The 20,069-nt window shown below is 42.6% G+C and overlaps 1 protein-coding gene across 2 annotated transcripts in view; it reads left to right on the top strand.

The window, feature by feature from the left end:
• The first annotated feature begins 5,069 nt into the window (after window positions 1–5,069).
• Window positions 5,070–20,069, top strand: part of OXR1 (oxidation resistance 1) — a 454,407-nt gene continuing 439,407 nt past the window's right edge. For both annotated transcript variants that reach the window (XM_046004513.1, XM_046004493.1), the window contains exon 1: window positions 5,070–5,222. The gene's annotated coding sequence lies outside the window, so the exon portion shown is untranslated. The remainder of the gene's footprint in view (window positions 5,223–20,069) is intronic.

Below are 20,069 nucleotides of genomic sequence, written 5' to 3'. Positions count from 1 at the left end.
AATACAGCTGACACAGGAGAGAGATATTGAGGATGAGTGGGTAGAATCATGACAGCATTTCTGCCCTCTGAGGATCATAGATATCCCTGTCTTCTAGAGGTAATATTTTGCACCAACAATGTGCCAGAAAATCCCTTTTTTGTCTAAACAAGCTTAGATTGATTTTCTTTATGTATAACCAAAAAGATGCTAAATAGAAAAGTATGTCTGTGGATTGCTATGAGAATTGAATGACAAATACTGTGCAAAGTGAGTGTCTACCCCGAATGAGACACATAGAAGTACCTGATAATACTTGAGAATCTGAGATCAGACATTAAGAACATTTGTTGTTAGAGCAGTGCACTCAATGAGAAGTAAAGAGTTGCAGCTGTATTAAGACCTTGCTGCTTGTTCAATAACTAAGTAATATTTGTGTTAGATTTAGAGGCAAGTAAAGAGCAGCCTGATATTTGAAGAATGTGATTATCCACATTCTTCTTCCCTGAGGAAAGGGCCATCAGAGCTGAAGTCTTTTAGTCAAGAAGCATCTTTGATTCACAAATACTATGAGCATTTTTAATGTCCCATGACTATCACTTGGAGCAGTTTCTGCCTTGAAGTACAGAGAGAGGGGGAAATGAACATTTATACCTTTAGTAAATATCATTAGTTGATCTGTTATGACATTTATACATAAAATGAGAAAATGATTTGGGGATTAGTGGCTTTGAATTACTCTCACTTAATTCTCTATATTAAAAAATTATTATTTTTTTTACAATGGGAAAGTAGCTATCAAGAAGATAAGCTTTTAATAGCTCTTCAATGAAGCCAACTTGATATTTCCTTTCTCTTAAAGAACCCAGTTATGAGTTACTTTGCATTCTTAATTTGTTCTGATTTTCTAAAAGGTAGTTCAGTATGCAAGAAGTACAATGGAGAGGGAGCCCAGTGCCCAACAGTCTAAAATGTGCTGTCTCTATGTGACAGGAGCAGAAATGCTCCGTGGTCAGCGCCAGGGTCTGGAAAAACTAGAGCTACTAGGTGATGTGGCACAGATTGTCCTGAAAAAATTCCAAGTTAGAGAAATTTAGTAAGAAAAAGCAAAGGAGGGAAGAAGGGGTTATAAAAGAGTTATCAGGCGCCTGGGTGGCTCAGTGGGTTAAAGCCTCTGCCTTTGGCTCAGGTTATGATCTCAGGGTCCTGGGATCGAATCCCACATCGGGCTCTCTGCTCACCAGGGAGCCTGCTGCCCCCTCTCTCTCTGCCTGCCTCTCTGCCTACTTGTGATCTCTGTCTGTCAAATAAATAAATAAAATCTTAAAAAAAAAATAAAAGAGATCCCCAGACAACATGGTGAAATAGGCAGTCGATATCCTGTTCCATCCTACCTCTAGCATCAGCCCTGGCCATCTTTTCTTTTTTTCACTTCCTGAAACCAGAGTTTAATGCTAGCCCCATGAGTCTCCCTGTTTCAGGTCTAAATATTCACCTTCCCCTTATAATCTGTTAATGCTTCAGCAAGCATCTATTGAACACTGAAAACAAGAAAAATGCACACATATATAAATCTGCCCTATTCCCAATCCTCCATGAACTTGGTTCAGTGGGGGAGGAAAACGAGGCGTGTAGATCACTAAAACAAATGGGAGAGTACTGTAAAAGAAGGCAAAGAACGTTAGGGTAAAATATAGCAACAGAACTAGGCAAAGAAAGGAGGAATAATTAAAGCTGTGGATTAAGAAGGTGTGCTGTGACAAATGTTGTGAGTTCCTAGAAGCCCACATGCTAAAAGTCGCTGAGGAAGAAATTAAGGAAAAGATCCTGGATTTGATGATTTTACTATAAATATAAAATGTGCTTTAAATGAAATGATTCACAGATCACATTCATATATTCATATACAAATATTATAAGACTTAACAGTAGAATTGCTTGGATTTGGGGATAAGTAAAGAGAAAAAGGGTGACAATCATTTATGTAAATAATTCCTCATTTGTATTATGTATTGTATTACATATACATTATTGTACAATGTATTAGGAAAGACATAATACTTTTATAATAGGAAGAACAGCATTTCCCCCATATGTTCAGACTGGAGGCAGAAGAGAAAAGGCCCACTATTACCAAATGGTTCACATAATGATCAAGTATGTGAAATCAAAAAAGAAAGAATGAGCTTTAAGAATATGGAAAATATTGAGTCAATAGATTATATACCTGAAACTAATAGAAAAGTGTATATTAATTATCCTTCAATTAAAAAAAAGAATATGGGAAATGTCCTTTTCCTATAGAGACAGATTGTGGACTGTGGTCCTCAGCTGACTGGGGCTCATTTGAGAACTTTAATGAGTGGCAGTACTTTGGAAACAACCAGGGTCCTGAAATAAAGATGAAAAGGCAACAAAAAGCAGACTAACTGCTACCCTTAGGCAGGCAAATCAAAGCATCTGAACCTAAAAGGAGATAGGAAAAATCACTTCAAAGCTTTATTATTCTTTTGCTCATTTCTGAATAACTCAAACCAACGGATATCCCACCAGGAGCTTGCTGTCCTTTTTTGCCTATGAAGAAACATAGCTGTGGTGGCTATCTATTACTTCTATCTTGCAAGCATCCCCTACTCCGTCTGCTGCTGACTGGATACTTTCCTTTTGAGAGGTTTCTTCCCCCAGAGGATGCACAAGGGTATGCGTGCAACCCAGGGCATCCAACCAGAGCCCTTTGTTAAAGATTGATTGGCTGATCAGAGCACAAGGTTTGCTTTCTTTGTAAGATCGAAAACTTGGTCAGCTGTGTAGGGCTGGAACTGCACTTTGGACACAGTCTGATGGAGAATGAAATCAACACAGAAAGCAACGCTGACGCCAAGTGAGAGAGGGAAACCTATTCTTGCTGATGCTGTTAAGCTACAATTCGGTCCTGTCACCCCTTGTACTTCTGAGGTATGTAACCCAGTGCATTTCTTTTGTTTGCTTAGGTTAGTTAGAGCCAAGTTCCTGCCCTTTGCTATTAAGAGTCCTGTATGCAATGTTTTCGAATTACATATTTAGGTAGGAAATCAATGTCTAAACTTTCAAATCACAATCTGCCCAGTTCATAATCATGTTTAGTGTCATGTTATAGCATAAAGATACTCAGTCAATCCCAACCACTTTAGGATTAACTATTGAGAGAGAAAGAAGAAGAACAACTGGGATAAAGATAAAATATATTTTTCATCTTCTTTCACTGCCTACAGAAAGGAATGGGTTTGTTATATGGATCCCCTAAGGAAATTCTATTTTCATCTTCCCAGTGAATCACCCATGGAACATTAGGAAAATGGTATTGTCATTTCAAAGTGCCTCTAGTCCTGGGAATGCCATCTATTGGAGACATCCTTTAAAGGAAGAATGATTTAAGGAGCTAAAAACTATCAAGTAAAAATCAAACATTAATTGATCATCTGTTTGGGGCTGGACATAACACTGAACAGATCTATACCACTATAGCTCTATGAAAAACATACCCAAGTTAATCAGTGGGGTTAGCAAAACCTCACTAATTTGTAACAATAGCAAAAGAAAGTACCCTTAGCGAAGATATTATAAAATACATTCTAAGTGAAAACATTGCCCTTACAAGATCTCAGTAAATTCTCTGAATAAATAAATAAAAATGCAACGTCACTTTCCACAGAACACATGGGAATCTAAACTATAAATGCCCAGAAAGAAATCAGTTAAAAAAAAAAAAAAAAAAGCAAAACAAAGTTCCCGGTCAGCATTTTTTCAATTATTAGCACTCCACGGAGAATTATTCTTAAATTTCCCAAGCCTTTAGCTCAGGCAAAGGTACAGATTTTGGGTAGTAGGTTACGCGGAAACCACAGAATTTCTAGTTTGGCTGACTCTGGGTTCAACATTATAGTATTACTCCAGGTAAAAGATGAGCATCTCTGAACGGCAAAGTTTTTATCTATCAAACTGGAAATAATGATTCTCTTATAGGGTAGTTGTGAGAGGTGAATGAAAAAGGCGGGAATTGGAAACATTTGTTAAGTCATCGTTTAAAGGTGGAAAAATTTCAAAAGTATATTATCCGGAATTAAGGTAGAATATACTGAAAATTAATAGTGGGGAAATAGTTAATTTGCAGGGTCGGTGGCTTTGAGAGTTCATGAGGCTGTAAGTGTTGGATGCTCAGGAGACCAAGGAAGAGACATCGGGGCCGAGCTCTGCAACACGACCGACGGAACCCTGGCTGCGCACCGTCACCAAATGGTCAGGTTCCAGTTCAGGTCTGCCAGCAGAAACTACCCGTCTCCAGTTTGCATCCTTTTCTTTGCGCAGGTTAAAGCCGGGTTGGAGGAGGAAGGCTGGAGGTAGAACATGGGGCAAAGAAATTACGGTTCGGATAACAAGAACAACAAAACCAGCAGGATCGGGATGGGTGTCAGCGAATATGCCACGGAGTCATAAACGGCCGGAAAAGAAGTTTACAAGTTAGCAGCTTTCTGGGATGCTGAACGTCGCCCTTTCCTCCTTCTAACAAATCCAAGCAACCCCCTACAAAGATTTTTTTCCAGAAATCGGAGCCAATTTCGTTGTGGCGGAGCTTTTTCATCGCTTTAGCCCAACTTTCCTCCGTGTCTTTGGCGACACCTGAAATTGGGCTGCCCCGCGGGCGGGAGTACCCCCGCCCCCCGCCCACTCCCCAGCAGTGCCGGCAGCCCCGGGGCCTGGGTAGGAGGCTCTCTGAGAGGTGCGGGCAGGGGTCGGACTGGGCGCGCGCTCCGGTCCCCGCCGCGGCAGCGAGCGCAGGTTCCGGAGCTCCGGGCGGCGGGGACGCGCGCGGGAGGGGCGCTTTAAGCCCGAGCCGCGGTTTCCGCAGGAGCTATTTTTAGCGGCGCGTCGTCCGTCTTCTTCCCCGGCTTCCAACGTGGTACCCTCCGGCTCGCAGCAGCCCGTTGGTGGCTGCTTTCCGCCTGTCTCCCCCCCCGCCGCTGCTCGCTCTTGGTAGCGTCCACGCAGGCAGGTCCGGAAACTGAGCATGTGTGGAAGCGCTCGGCGGCCTCAGCGGCGGAGCGGGCAGAGCGGGCAGAGCTGGGCTGCGTCAGGCTGAGCCCATTCACCGCGCTGCCGCAGGAGCGCAGCGCCGGCGCCGCGCCGCCCAGCCCCGCCGAGAGGGGCGCACTCGCCGCCGCGGGGCCCGCCGCCGCTCACCGTAGCCCCCTCCTGGCGACCGGCAAGTAAGTTTGTAAGGTGGTTGGGCGGTGGGACGAAGGTTCTGCGCCCGGGGGAGCCCGGGCTGGCTGGCGGGAGGCGCGGCTAGCCGCTGCCCCGAATGCCCGGCGCCTCGGCGAGCCGCTTGGCCAATTTGAGCGCGGGCGGCCACCAGGATGCTCGAGCCGGGGCGACCGGCAGAGCAGGAGGGTTGAACTGACTCTGGCGGGGGCCGAGGGGGCCAACTTGGGCAGAGGGACAGGACCCAGCAGGCGGGGAGCAGACTGGTGCGGGATGGGGAGGCTAGCTTTGGGTGCGGGTGCCCGGCCGAGAAGAGCCGCAGAGGGAAAGCGGGGTGTCTCCGGGGGTTAGGGTGGGAGCGGTGTGAGAGCGCAGTATAGGGGCTGTTGGGGGTGGGGGGTGAACGTGTCCTGGTCGGAGCGGCAGAGATGGAAAGCGGGGCGCGTGAAAAGCGGATTTGAACGAGAGCAAAGGACGCTGGTGGAAGGGACAGTAGGTTCCGGAGAAAACAAGTGGACCCGGATAATTTGGGGAATTAGTGCCAGATTCAGGGCGCTATAATGATGGTGCGAGGCAGCCTTGAATCGAGGTCTTTGGAGTGAGTATGCGAGGCCACTGTTGGGAACCGTCTGGAGAGAGATGGATGCAGAAAGTGGCCTGGAAGGGCCAGCTGGAAAATCGTTGAGGGATTTGGGTGAGGAGGAGGAGGGCAGCGGTGCAGAGATCGGATGGAGGAACCGGGCTGCTGGTGGAGCCAGAAGGCTCGGGAAGGGGTTTAAGGCTACGTGTGGTCCCTGAATACTTAGTAGCGGTTCTCTGAGGTTCATTTGCACCTCGGGCTCCTCCTCCTTTTCCTACCTGGCTTGGTCGCAGGGCCGCTTGCTTGCTCTGGGCGAGCTCTAGTAGGAGATTTGGACAGACCAGGCAGCCGGGAGGGCAGTTATTTACATGGGAATTGCCTGGGCTTCCCGTAAGTGGTTCCCGGCCTCCTCGGAGTGCAGTCTGGAGTCCGAATGTTTGTATTGCAGGGGGCGGAGAGGGGTGGTGTCACTTCTGGGCCACAGGAATCCGTGGTCTGGCCCGGAAGGTGAGGTGTTTTGGGCTGGGAAGTCAGGCAGAAGTCTGCAGCGTGCAACTCGCGGCGGGGCGTGTGTGCGTGAGTGTGTGCGTGTTGCCAGCCCAGGATCGCGTCTGTTGCTGCAGTCTGTCTCCATGACGAGGAGATCCTGGGATCCACAGGCGGCACGGGGAGGGGATTAAGGGAAACGTGTTTTCCTACGTCTCTTCTATCTCCTTTCCCCAGGGTCACATTCCTTGCTCGTCCACTGATGCACCTTTCTAATCTCTTCCCGGTCCCCCGCACACCCCGAACCTGGCTCCAGTCTTGTGCTCTGATTTGGTACCCCGAGGAGGCGGCCGTCCCTTCTGTTCGGGGGGAATCCTAGGAGTCCCGGAGGCCCAAGGGGCTCTGGCCTCGGTTCCTTACCTGGGGCGTCACTCCGGGGATCCGCAGTTCACTCTGCTGCCCCTGCAGGTGACGCGGTGGTGTTGCCCCACGGACTCCGGAAGCACGATGGCTCCAAATGGCCATTGGGACCCAGAAGCCCGGCAGAGTGACCAGCACTCATGGGTTTTCAAGACCAGGGATCTTCCCTGAGTTTCCCCACATGTAAATGTAACTTAAAAAGAAAATAAGACCAGATTAATAGAATAAACAAGCGTCTAATGCAAAAAGCTTTATGCAAAAACGCCTCTTTGACTCGGAAAAATTTCACCCACCAACCGCAAGAAGGGAAGAAGCGTCTTCAGCATACAGGATCGGAAACCGGGGAGATGAGGGGGGGCGGTATCTGTTACCACGTCTGCCCCTTCTCAGACTCCATCCAGCTTTCTGTGCTCTCTGCCGTTGCCATATTTTTAGAGAGACTTTACCAGATACGGGGAAATGAGGATGAAGGTGACTCTGGAAACCTGTACCTTCCATGGAAGGACTCAGAAAGGGACGAGTGAGAACATACCTACTGTCTGCGGATTCCTAAGAGGGCTGGGCTCTGAGGTGGTTGTGCAACCACCAGAAATAGTTCCTGCATCCAAATTGCAGGGGGAGCCGCAGATGAAGGGAAGTGAGAACTCTAGAAGAGTGGTGAGGATCATGGTATGGGCTGTCTTGTGGGTGATCACCGACCTGTGGAGGGTTACAGCAGCAAGGACAACAAGCTTCGTGGCCAGGGCACGTCCTCATATTCCATGTGACAGTGGCTCTCTCATTTTCTACTACAGTAACTATTGAGATGTACCTTTTGAAATATGTCCATGATTCTGGATATCTGAAAGGTGGAGACTTTGAATAAAGACTTAATGCTGTCAGTTTCTCCTTCTATTACTATGCTTTTTTTTTTTAAATTTTCCATCGATTATTGTTAGAACATGTAGTTAAGGTTAGCCACCAATTCTCTTCTCCCTGGAGTGCTGTACAGATACAACATAACCTTATATGTTTGCCCGGTTTTGTTTGTTTGTTTGGAGGTCAAGGAGGAGTGATTATTGCACAAATTGATTTGGGTGCCCCCCCCCCCAAAAGGGCAGAATTTAGGCTCCCGAAGAGCTTATGAGCATGTGGAGGTGAAGTCTTCATTTATAAAATGTTAAATTTAATGTGAAACGAGAAAACCCTTCTCTGTCTATCCTTCATCTCTTGCATTGGAAATAAGATTGTATCCTTGGGCTGGTTCCTAGTCCTCAGAAGCATATTTTGACAATAATTTTCCAGGAGGAGTGTTTCCTAAGCCCTGGTGTACTTTAAGAAATATTCAGTGAAATCTTTGCTGTCCTAAGGTAAAGGCATTAAAAAAAGTGCTGAAATGGCTTGATGAGACAGAACTATGAGAGAGAAAGAAATGTTAGTCAATATGGAAGAAGAGAAATCACCTGTTACCTCAGGCTATCTTTTTGATAGGCTTAGAACAGTGGTTTTCTAGAGGGGTGATTTTGCCCCTCCTCCCCCCAGGGTACACTGGCAACATCTGGAGACATTTTTTGGGAAGGAGGGTGCTTCAGGCATCTTGTGGGCAGAGGCCAGGGATGTTGTTAACATTCTACAACACACTGGGTAGTCTCTCACAATAAAGAATTATCCTTTATTCTAAATCGTAGACTCCAAATCTTAGTAGGACTGAATTTGAAAAACCGTGCCTTATCACAAGACATGTTTTGAAATAAAAGCAACTCTTGTTAGGATACTTTCACATATTGCTATTGGAATTCATCTTGAAAATTAGTAGGAGTAGTTAATACTAAGAGGCTTTCTTTGCAAAATGGCTCCATGTTCAAAAACACTTGTTTTAAGGAAATTGAAGAAGTGTCCATTTAGTAGGGAAACCTTTTCAGCCTTGAGAACAAATCCTAACATGTATTGGGAATGTCTTCAATGATAGGTTGTATAGTATACATATGAACTGAGTAAACATTTTTGATGAAAACAAGTTATAAAACTGTTCAGCTACAGTATTTTCCACTGAACTGGCTTGGTAATTGCTCTTTAACGTACATAATTAAAATTTTTAAAATTAAAATTAATTAAGATTACAACTAGTAATTTTTTTATGTAGTGAGGGATTGAACAGAACAGAGGAAAAAATGTTAGATGAATTGTGGTGAGGGATTGAACAGAATCAGGGGAAAAAAAATGTTAGATGAATTTTTATTAGAAGCCTCATAAAATGTTCCAAAGTGAAACCTTAGTATTTGTAGACATCAACACAAGAAGGTAAGAATCCCATATAATTTTCATGTATTGAGTTTCAATTTTAAATTGACAGCATGGCATGTACTGAGAAATAAACCTTTCTAGCTTGTAGCACAGTACTCTTGCGTAGAGAGAAAGAGCAATAGCTTACACTCGTGAATGTAGTAAGATCAGGGAACAGTTCTAATAACCACGTATATGCGGGAACTCAGAACACTTACTAGATAAAAGCTTTGTCATTATCACAGGGAGGTCTAGAGGAATTAAAGAGATTTGGTGACTATTTGACCTTCTCTCCCTGCCCCCCCCATTGTTTGGTGATTGATTGGTTGATACCACAATTCATTCTACAGAGATCATCATTAGGGCTGCTTACTTCCTTTCATGATCTAATAACCATTCCCTTCACTCCTGGCCATGGCCATCCCTCAGTCCCTCAGGAGTTTCTGTGGCAGAAGAGACTTCAGACTCCTGCTAAGTCTCTGGGGTACCCAGTAATCCCTCCCCTTTTTCCTGTGTGTACAGACAAACAGCTCTTCCCTGCTTCCATGTGGAGCAGAGTTTCATATCTCTTGCAAAAAGGCAGTGGGAGAGTGCTTGTTTCCCACAAAGTCAACCTCCCGTGTCTCTGGTTGCATGTTTGAATTGTTTTTCAATCGTTCGTTCAGTTGCTGTTAGGAAGGCTTCCTCTTTCCCAGGGGAATGGTGAAAGAACTGAGGAAAATAGAAGAACTTCAGTGTGAACAAACTGGTGTTGGTGGAGTGTACCTGTCATTGGACTATATAAAAGCTCACGGATATGATTTGAACCAATGAGAATCGTGTATTACAAATTCAGCAAGCATTTGTCAGTTCAACGGTAGCAAGTCCTGTTGTAGGTACCGGGACTATTGGCATCTTTAAGGTCAGGCTGCTGTGTGCGTAGCAGTCAGTTTCAAAACTAAGGTCATTCAGAGAATATACATATATTTTATACACATCTTTAAAATTGTATCTGTAAACAGGATTGTTACTCATTTTCATGAAATTTGGAGTAATTATAGAGATACAGTGTAATTCTTGAAAATACTTATAAACACAAACATTCAGAGGGGAAGGTTATGTGGATGTCTGTATAGACTAGACAAAGACGGTGTGAGCAATTTGAGGTGAAAGAGGTCAGTTCTTGTTTCCCTTTTTCTTTCTTTAGGAAGTGGTACTGATTTTGTTTGACATCTGAACAAGGAGAAATGGTTCCCTTCCCTGCAGTTCACTTGTTGAATAGATGTGTGCCCTTATATGCTGCTGATAGTCCTGGTGGAAGAAGGCTGTGGGACAGCTGGTGTGATGGTTAGAAGGAAGCAGAATTTGAAATCAGTTCTGTCCTAATCATGTTTGCAGCAAAGACTCTGAATATACACCTTCAGAGACTGAGCAAGCCATGTCACTATTTTGAGGTGACTAATAGAAAGATTATAGAACTGAGCATTTTTGTTGTTCTGCATGTTAGGTCATACATATGCCTTATTTAGGGGCAGATGAATTAATATAGCGGTTCCACTACTTAAAAACAAACTTGATGGTCATTGTGGCATGTCAGTTATCATCCCAGTTGAAAGAAAGGTAGCGTGAGGGCAGAGAATTTTATCAAACGCTGTATGTTGCTCTGGTCGAACTTAACAACAACAACAGCAAAAGCAGGATTTGAAATTCATGCTATGGCAAAGGCAAAGAGGGTTTCTTCTTTTTATTTCACAATAGTTTATTATCATTAAGGATGAGTGATAGCAATGCATGAAATAGGCGACCTGCCTGTGGAAGGTTTTACTTTTGTTTATAGATGCGTGTTCATCTTAAAGAAACAAATAGCCCAGGACATCTCCTGAGGCTTTCAGCCTTCATTATAAATAGCATGTCTCTTCTATCTCTGGGAAATTTATTATGTGATGTCATTTAGAATCAGAATACTGGGCTAAGCTGATACTGATACAGTCCTTTCTAATTTTGTGATTTAGAGTTGTCTCTGTCTTCTTGAAGAAGGTAAAAGTGACGTGCTGTTTGTCATTGGGAGCACAGTCATGGGTGCTGACAGCAGCCTGTGGTACACAAGCCCATGATGCTACTTGACACTGGTCTGGGACCCCACTGACCGAAACAGAGATGTCAGTTTTCTAGATTGTGAAGCCTGGTTTTAACAATTTTGATTTGAACCACTGCTGTGACCGGATTTGAGAATCACTTGATATATTTGGAAAACACCAACTGATGAAGCAGAATGCTAACCACCCGTTCTGAGGAAAGAGTTATAGCAGTTTCAGATCAAGAACTTTGCAGCCAAATATGGCCCTTCTACTTAGTAGTTTTGTGACTTTAGATGAACTTCTTTTTAACTTCATGGAGCTCCAGTTCCTCATTTTTGAAATGGTGATAATTTTTTCTTTTTTTCCTATAGAGTTCGTGATAGGATTACAAGAAATATTTTTAAAGTGGAGGTGCCTGTTAAATATGGATGTGGTGGTCTTATCCGTGCTTCTGGTGCTGGAATTTACATGGTTACTGTCCAGGAAGGGGGAGCAGAGAGTGTGGGAGTCAGAAAGGTCATGGTGAGCAAAGGGAGGGGGAAAAGGGCCGTGGCGTGCATCATAGGTTAGGAAGGGATGTCAGCGATGAAGTCATCTGATGTCTTCTTCTAACTGATGAGGTCTTGGGGATTCAGGATTATGAAGTGATTTGCTCAAGTTCAGCAGTCACTGCATCATTTCACCTGAGTCTACATTTTTTTCAAGTTTCTGTTCAAATCTCTCCACAGTAATAGCACACTTACATTCTTGGTTAAATCCATATTTCTTCTATTTATTTAAAAATGTTTATTTATTTGAAGAACATCTCTTTTCAGTTGTTATAGTCCAGGTTTTCTATACACACAAAAAAGTAAATAAATAAAAATAAAAATCAGTGGATCTGTAATTGAATTTGTATAGTTCAACTTAACTGTTCACCTAATGATCAGATTGATCAAGTACATCTTCATTTTTTTCCTAATTGGTGTGAACATAAATAGAGTTTTAGGTAAAGGTATCTAAGAATCAAAAGTACCACTATGGATAATATTCTTCAACTAGGTTACATTTATTAATGATCAGAAGATTGAAGATTGGCCTTCTGGTGGTTCTGATGCCAAAGGTCATAGTGATGTTGTTGTTTTAAATCAGTTTCATGCTGTTGCCATTGTGGTTTCTTGAAAAGGGTTTCAGATTCAATAAAAATGTAAAAACCTATACACATTAGCGGTACTTTGCAAGTTGTTAAGTTATGTATGCTGTCTTATTTGTAATTTATGGTGAAGATAAATAATCAGTTTGCAGTAATGAAACACTTAAAAGTGGAAACCAGGACAGATGGCAACTTTTAAAGGATAGTCCCTTTAGAATCAGACAGACTTGAATCCAAATCTTTTTTTTTTTTTTTAAGTTGGTGGCTGTGAAAACTTGGGCAAATTATTTGGCTTTCTAGTTTCTCCTATCTATTCAGAATCACACAAATCAGATACCAGATTATGAGTATGATTTTTGTTGTGATTGAGGGAGTCAAGCAAATAAAGATCTTAGCATGAATCCTAGTGCCCTTTGTCCTTGTACATTGCCAATCCTACCATATTTCAGCCTTGCCCTTGAAAGTGATCACTTATACTTGAATCAGTTCAGATTCTTTTATTGTCAAGAATCAGAAAACCTAATTTCAAGTGGCTTGAGGAAAAAAAAGTCTTCATAATTACGTAACTAGGTACAGGAGGGAACTGTGTCTCAAGTAGGACATGATCTAGGGTCTATACCATGTGACAAGTTCCTTGTTTTCCTGTTGCACTTTTTTTTTTTTTTTTGAATTTTATTTATTTATTTGAGAGAGAGAGTGAGAGAGCATGAGCCGGGTGAGGGGCTGAGGGAAAAGCAGACTCCCCACAGAGTAGGGAGCCCAATGCAGGGCTCGATTCTGGGATTCTGGGATCATGACCTGAACTGAAGGCAGATGCTTAACTGACTGAACCACCCCCAGGTGTCCCCCCAACCCATTGCAGTCTCTTATTTCCCCTTCCTGAGTGTTGGCTCTATTTGTGACAGGGTCTCTCCTTGGGGTCCTAAGATGGCTGCCAGAAGCTTGTAGGGCTTTATTCTCTCAGGTTCAGATCCAGTGAAGGGGAGAATCTTCTCATAGCTGTTGCAGAAGAATGAAGAAACTGCTCTTTTCAGAAATCCCAAGAAACATCCCCTTCATATCTTGCTGGCTCCAGTTAGGTAAGAGCCTAGTCTACCAATCACAGTGGCCAGAAGGATTATATAGGTTGGTTGGTATATGTTTTCCTATAGAAAGGTAGGAGTTTGTTTTGGGGAGAAGGAAGATTCTATATTAGGCAGATAAACAAGAAGGGACCACTACAACACTTGTGTTATTATTCAGCCCTAAAGAAAAATGTTATAGTCATGGTTTTATTTCATCCGAGTTCATGGTTGAAGTCTAGAGAATTCTCCCCTCTCCACTACTGAATAGATCTGAATATTCATGATTAAAAGAAACCAATGAACATTAGCTTTCATCCTTAATTATACATCATTAGACTGGATGGATAGACACTGAGATTTATGTTTTGTTGCAGATAAACATTTGTTGGGGCACCTGGGTGGCTCAATCAGTTAAGTGTCTGCCTTTGGCTCAGGTCATGATCCCAGAGTACTGGGTTCGAGCCCTGCATCAAGCCCACATTGAGCCCCACATTGGGCTCCCTGCTCAGCGGGGAGTCTGCTTCTCCCTCTCCCTCCACTCTTCCCCTGCTCTTTCTCTCTCTCTCATTCACTCTCTCTCAAATAAATAAAATCTTTAAAAAATCCCAAATAAATGTTAAAGAAACACATTAATATATTTTCTTACATTAGACATTGGCTCATAGGATCACTGTTTTCTCAAAATGTCAGGAGTATCTGTCATTATGTAAGTTATTATTATTTGACATTATTATCTAATATCTAGTGACTTATCCATTGGATCACAGGTGACCTTGCTGGCTACTACTGATCCTACATCCACAGACCAGACTAGTGGACATGAAGGCAAGATTTATGCTACAAACAATTCTTTTTTTTAAAGAATTTATTATTATTATTTTTTAATTTATTTGTCAGAGAGAGAGAGAGAGTGCATGTGCGCACGAGCCAACAAGTAGGCAGAATAGCAGGCAGAGGCAGAGAGAGAAGCAGGCTCTCTGCTGAGCAAGGAGCCAGATAAGGGACTTGATCCCAGGACCCTGGATCACGACCTGAGCCGAAGGCAGTGGTTTAACTGACTGAGCCACCCAGGCGCCAGGCATCCCACAAACAATTCTTAATGTCTACAAATTTCTAGCTAGCAAAATAGCTAGCAAAATATTCCAGAAAGGTTAATTCATTAAATCTTTATATTTGTTTAAAAATTCTACAGTCCTTGTTGGGGCCATAGCCACAGAAGTCTTTATTTTTTTTTAAGATTTTATTTTTATTTACTTATTTGACAGAGAGAGAGAGAGAGCACAAGCAGGGGGAACAGAGAGGGAGTGAGAAGCAGACTCCCTGCTGAGCAGGGAGCCTGATGTGGGACTTGATCCCAGGACCCTGGGATCATGACCAGAGCCGAAGGCAGACGCTTAAGCATCTGAGCCACCCAGGCGTCCCACAGAAGACTTTTAAATGCAATTGTTTTCTAAGATAAAATGTGGTCTTACATTGAGAATTAGTTAAGTAATAGACTAAGGATTCCTTCTCATCTATGTTTAAATCTTTATGTAAATCGCAGTGACAAGATGTCACAGGCACATACCACAGTTTAGCAGAAGAATGTTAACAGCCATGATAAATAGCTTTGAGTAAAAAATATTTTATTCTGTTTTCATTCATCTAAATGGTTTAGTAACATAAACATCATTGCATTTTTAAAGCCAGCTTTTAAGCTACTATAAAATATAATCTACTTGTGATGAGTGAGGTGAACATGTCAAGGTTAAAAATTGGTTTTCCCATAGTTACTTCCGAACATGAGGGAATATACATTCTAGCATAATGAGTTTAAAAAAAAAAAATGACAGAAATAAGTAGGACATTTATTACCATTAGATTTATTTAGATCTTAAATTCTTAAAAGGGCCAAGGAAGTTTAAAGGTATTCTTCTATATCACTGAAGTATTTATCGAAGTGCAATTTTAACTCTTTACCAGCATGGTTTTGAATTTCGAATAAACAATCATATTGGTAAGTATATAATAGGGAAAGAATAAGGTACAGTTTTTAATTATGTGAACTAAAGTGAACAGCCAAGAGGGAAAAAGAACCATTCCGGCACTATGGAAATATTCAGCGATTTTTAGAAAGACCTAGGGAGGGGCACCTAGGTGGCTCAGTTGGGTAAGTGTCAGATCTTGATATCATCTCAGGTTATAATCTCAGGGTCTGATAGCATTGGGCTCCGTGCTGCGCTTGGAGCTTGCTTAAGATTCTCTCTCTCTCTCTCTCCCTCTCCCTGCCCCCCCCACCCCGCCGCCATGTGCATGCTCTCTCTCCTTCCCTCTAAATTAAAAAAGAAAAGAAAAGAAATAAAAACCTAGGGAAATGACATTTTAGCATAGCCTTATTGGCACAACTGCTGGTTATGTTATATATTAAGAATTTTTGTTTCATTGTTAGGTACACATCATGTTTGTCCTTACATATTATGAGGAAATTTTTCTTGGGTATTACAGTTAATAAATTATTTTTGCCATCCTTAGTGTGAAAATAAAAAGCTTGCTAGTAGTCCACTTGAACTATGCATTATTTTAAGTTTTCTATCAGCTTCCTCTTCTTGGATTGAAACACATAGCCTTTGCAAATAACAATAACAAATCCATTATAGATAGTTGTACCTTGAGGTATTTTGAGCTAATCATTTGGACCTTTGTGGGAGGGAATTGAGTGAAACTGAAATTTCACCCTACTAATAGTTGTAAGGCAAAATAAGATAAACAATAAAAGGAAACAGAACAAAATCCAGAGCTTCAGTTTTCTAATTTATCAGCATTCCCTAACTAAATTAAATAGAACTGATTCTGGTTAATTTAAGCAGAAAGGAATTCCTTGGGTAGTTGATGGAAGAGTTCATGGAACTGAAGGAAATGCTGACAAACAAGACCTTGGAAAGGATAGCCCACTACTGGGATGAACCAACTCTAGCTCTTTTCCATCTTAGTGTTGCTATGGTCACGGCTCAGGATTCCCAGCAGGGGAGAGAGAGAGAGAGACAGAGAGAGAGAGAATGTTCTGGGAAAGAACAGGACATCTTGACTGATAGTCCACTGACAACTGTGTTTAATGAGCCCAAGGAATTAGCCCAAGACATAATCAATGATCTGCTGCTACCAGAGAAATGGAAATAGATGATGCTGGGCAGGCACACTGAACTAATGTCCCTTACAGAGATTCATGATGGAGAAACGTGCTTTGGTGGTGATGAATTACTAGAAGGGAAAAATGGTGGGGGGAGCCCTGAGTATATTATCTAAGCAGAGTATCTATGTTGGAGACAAAAATACTGTGTTACTCTCCTAAGTCTGCTCTAACAAGTTCCCACAAACTGGGTGACTTCAAACCATAGAACTTTGCTGTCTCACTCTTCTGAAGGATAGACTTTGGGAGTCAAAGTGTTGGTGGGGGCAATTGTGTCTCTGAAGACTTGACGGGGAGACTCTGTTCCATGCCTTTCTTTTACCTTCTGGTGCTTCCAGGAATCCATGACGTTCCTTGATTGATAGATGTGTCATTGCCGTCTCTGTCTCCATTGTCTTATGGTGTTCACTCTCCACTGCGTCTGACTCTGTCTCTTGTCTTCTAATAAGGACACAGGTCATGTTGGATTAAGGGCCCTTACTATTCTAGTGTGACCCCATCTTAACATAAGCAATGACATCTTTTAAGACTCTACTTCCAAATAAGATGAGATTCTTGGATTCCAGGGAGGACATGAAATTGGGAGGACCACTTAGTACCAGTGTGGTGTGGGTAAAACAAACAATGGTTCACACAGCTAGGTCTGAAGAGCGGGGGGGTGATAGCCTATCATTCTCTCTAGTAAAACTCTTATCTGAAGCATCATGGCAAGTATTAGGCACTCTTTTTTAGATAATCTGTCCAGTGGAAAACTGGTAGAAAACAATTTGGCTTTTAAGAACAGTTTTTTTGAACTGCAGACCATAAACTTGGCAAAGGGGAGTTTAAGATAAATATAATATGAGCCTCCAGATGTTAAAGGAAGAAAGATGCCGTCTTTGTTCATATACAGAGACTAGGACCCATGGCTGGAAATTTCGGGGAAGCCCATTTTCTCTCGCCGTGAGCAGAGACATTCTTACATTAGTGTGGTTCTGGAGAGGAATGAGCTACCGTGAGAGTTAGTGAGGGCCACAGCTCTGGAAGCAGTCAGCATAAACTGGGTAAATATTTGTCATGATGATGTAGAAGAGATTTCGGAATGTGAAGGGAGCCTAGATTAGATAACTGCCCACGGTTCCATGTTGAAGATTCTCTTCTAAGAATACCGAGGGCTCTAGTGAACCCCAAACGTTTATTGAGCCTTGAGTATGGTCCTACATATTGGTAGAAGGAGAAGTTCAAATGGCAGACATAGTCTCCAGCTCTTTCGCAGGTTACTCTGGCATCCATCAAGAACAATCCAGGATCCCACACATTATCTGTCATAAAGCAGAGGATCGATAACTATTTGTTGAACGAACTTGTTGTTTAATCAGAGTCTGGTTTACAAATATATGTGCATTGTTTACCCAGGTACTTAACCTGATTGGTATCAGCCCTGCCATATTATGCCTACTATCTTTTATAGCCTTCTGGTTTTCTAGGATTTCCTTGCTCATGTATCATCACTATCTTTGTTTCACTTTAAAAATAGGGTTGGAAGTGGGGAGTAATTTTTCTCCTTAATCTCTTTCCTCTTCTAGGCTGTCTTTGCCAGCAGAGCTAGCCCTGAACCTCTAAAGTTAATGTATTAATGTGGAGACTGGAGGGGACTTAGGCTAAAGCAGTGTTTCCAAAGGTGTGGGATCGACGACTGGTTTTATGCAGGATGACTTTGGGTGGCATATGGATATGTACTGAATTGAACTGAAAAGACTTTGAATCTGTTCCCTTTCAGTGTTTCTCACTAAGGCAAGGAGAAAGTTTCAGTTTGGTGCTATTTTGTATCACAACTCTCTAATACACCTAAATCTCCCTTTTTAATGAAGAGTAGGCTTCAGATATAAGAGTAGGCTTCAGATACAGGCTTCAGTCCAGTAGCACCGTTTTGTTTTCATTGTATTTTTTATTTTATCCTCTATTTATGCTAAGTTCTAATTTTAGTATAAAGTAACGACACAAGCTTCCTTTAAAAATTCAGGTAGTTCATAGCAGCAATGGCCACGGTCGCCAAACTGTGGAAAGAACCAAGATGCCCTTCAACGGACGAATGGATAAGGAAGATGTGGTCCGTATACAATATGAAGTATTATGCCTCCATCAGAAAGGATGAATACCCAACTTTTGTAGCAACCTGGACGGGACTGGAAGAGATTATGCTGAGTGAAATAAGTCAAGCAGAGAGAGTCAAGTATCATATGGTTTCACTTATTTGTGGAGCATAACAAATAACATGGAGGACATGGGGAGATGGAGAGGAGAAGGGAGTTGAGGGAAATTGGAAGGGGAGATGAACCATGAGAGACTATGGACTCTGAAAAACAACCTGAGGGTCTAGAAGGGGCGGGGGCGTGAGAGGTTGGGGGAACAAGGTGGTGGGTATTAGTGAGGGCACGTGTTGCATGGAGCACTGGGTGTGGTGCAAAAACAATGAACACTGTTATGCTGAAAAGAAATAAAAAAAAAATTTTTCGGGTAATTGATGGGGCGCCTGGGTGGCTCAGTGGGTTAAAGCCTCTGCCTTTAGCTCAGGTCATGGTCCCAGGGTGCTGGGATCGAGCCCCGCATCGGGCTCTCTGCTCAGCGGGGAGCCTGCTTTCCTCCTCTCTCTCTGCCTGCCTCTCTGCCTACTTGTGATCTCTGTCTGTCAAATAGACAAACAAAATCTTTAAAAAAAAAGTTTCTGGTAGTTGAAACGTAAAAAAATGGTATGATATTAAACAGGAGGTGGATAGTAGTGATGGTTGTGAAACCATGTGAATGTCCTTCGTGCCTCTGAACTGTACACCTAAAAAGAGTTAGGATGATAAATTTTATGTCATACATGTTTTACCACAACTAAGAATAATAGTAAAAAAATTTAAAACATGAAGGAGAAGAAAGCATTTAAAATCGTAAATGAATCCTTAAAAGTCAAGTGAAGGCCAGCAGTCTAGTTGACAGTAAATGGGAGCACAGGCACAAGGAGAATATGCACTCCCCACACGTTCTCCCCCATGGGTCTCTGCTCAGTGTTCCTTAGAAAGCTCAGGGGCAGGGAAGTGGACCAGAGAGATAGCCCCTTGGTTCCTCAGGTGTGCAGGTAGTGAGAGGCTTTCCCCTGGGAACAGGCACAAAATCTCACCTACAAACCCAGATTCTTCCCTCATATACAAAAGCCTTAAGCCTCTGGGGGAGGGACGGAAACCCCACTGGGCCCAGTATCCCATACTGATACCAGCTGGAGATCTGCAACAGATCAAGAGCATATTTTGGTTGACACAGGGAAGACAGGGCAGAAATGTTGAGGAAAAGTCAACCCAAGGCCCAGACTAAGGCCTAAGACTGAGGATAGACCCAGAGAATGCAAACATCAGTAGTCTCTGTATTTGTAATTGCCAGATATTGGAAGTAACCGGGATGTCCATCAGTTGGGCAGTGGATGAACAGATTGTGGTAGTATTCCACAGAGCAGAAGTCTACTTGACAATAAAAAGAAATAAAAGGAAAGTTGCTTGACCTCACCCCTGTGCCAGTAATTACTGACGGTAACCATTAGAGCAGTAGCCATGAATGTTTCATGAAAAACACAGCACTTTAGAAAATGCAAACATTCAGAAGTAGATCAAGAGATTTATGGAGAAAGCAGGAGTTGCCTGGAGGGGTTGATTGTAAGGGTAGGGGA

This window comes from Meles meles, chromosome 1 (assembly GCF_922984935.1).
Source record: "Meles meles chromosome 1, mMelMel3.1 paternal haplotype, whole genome shotgun sequence".
In the NCBI taxonomy this organism is placed as follows: domain Eukaryota; kingdom Metazoa; phylum Chordata; class Mammalia; order Carnivora; family Mustelidae; genus Meles; species Meles meles.
This window is presented reverse-complemented; position numbering and strand designations above follow the sequence as displayed.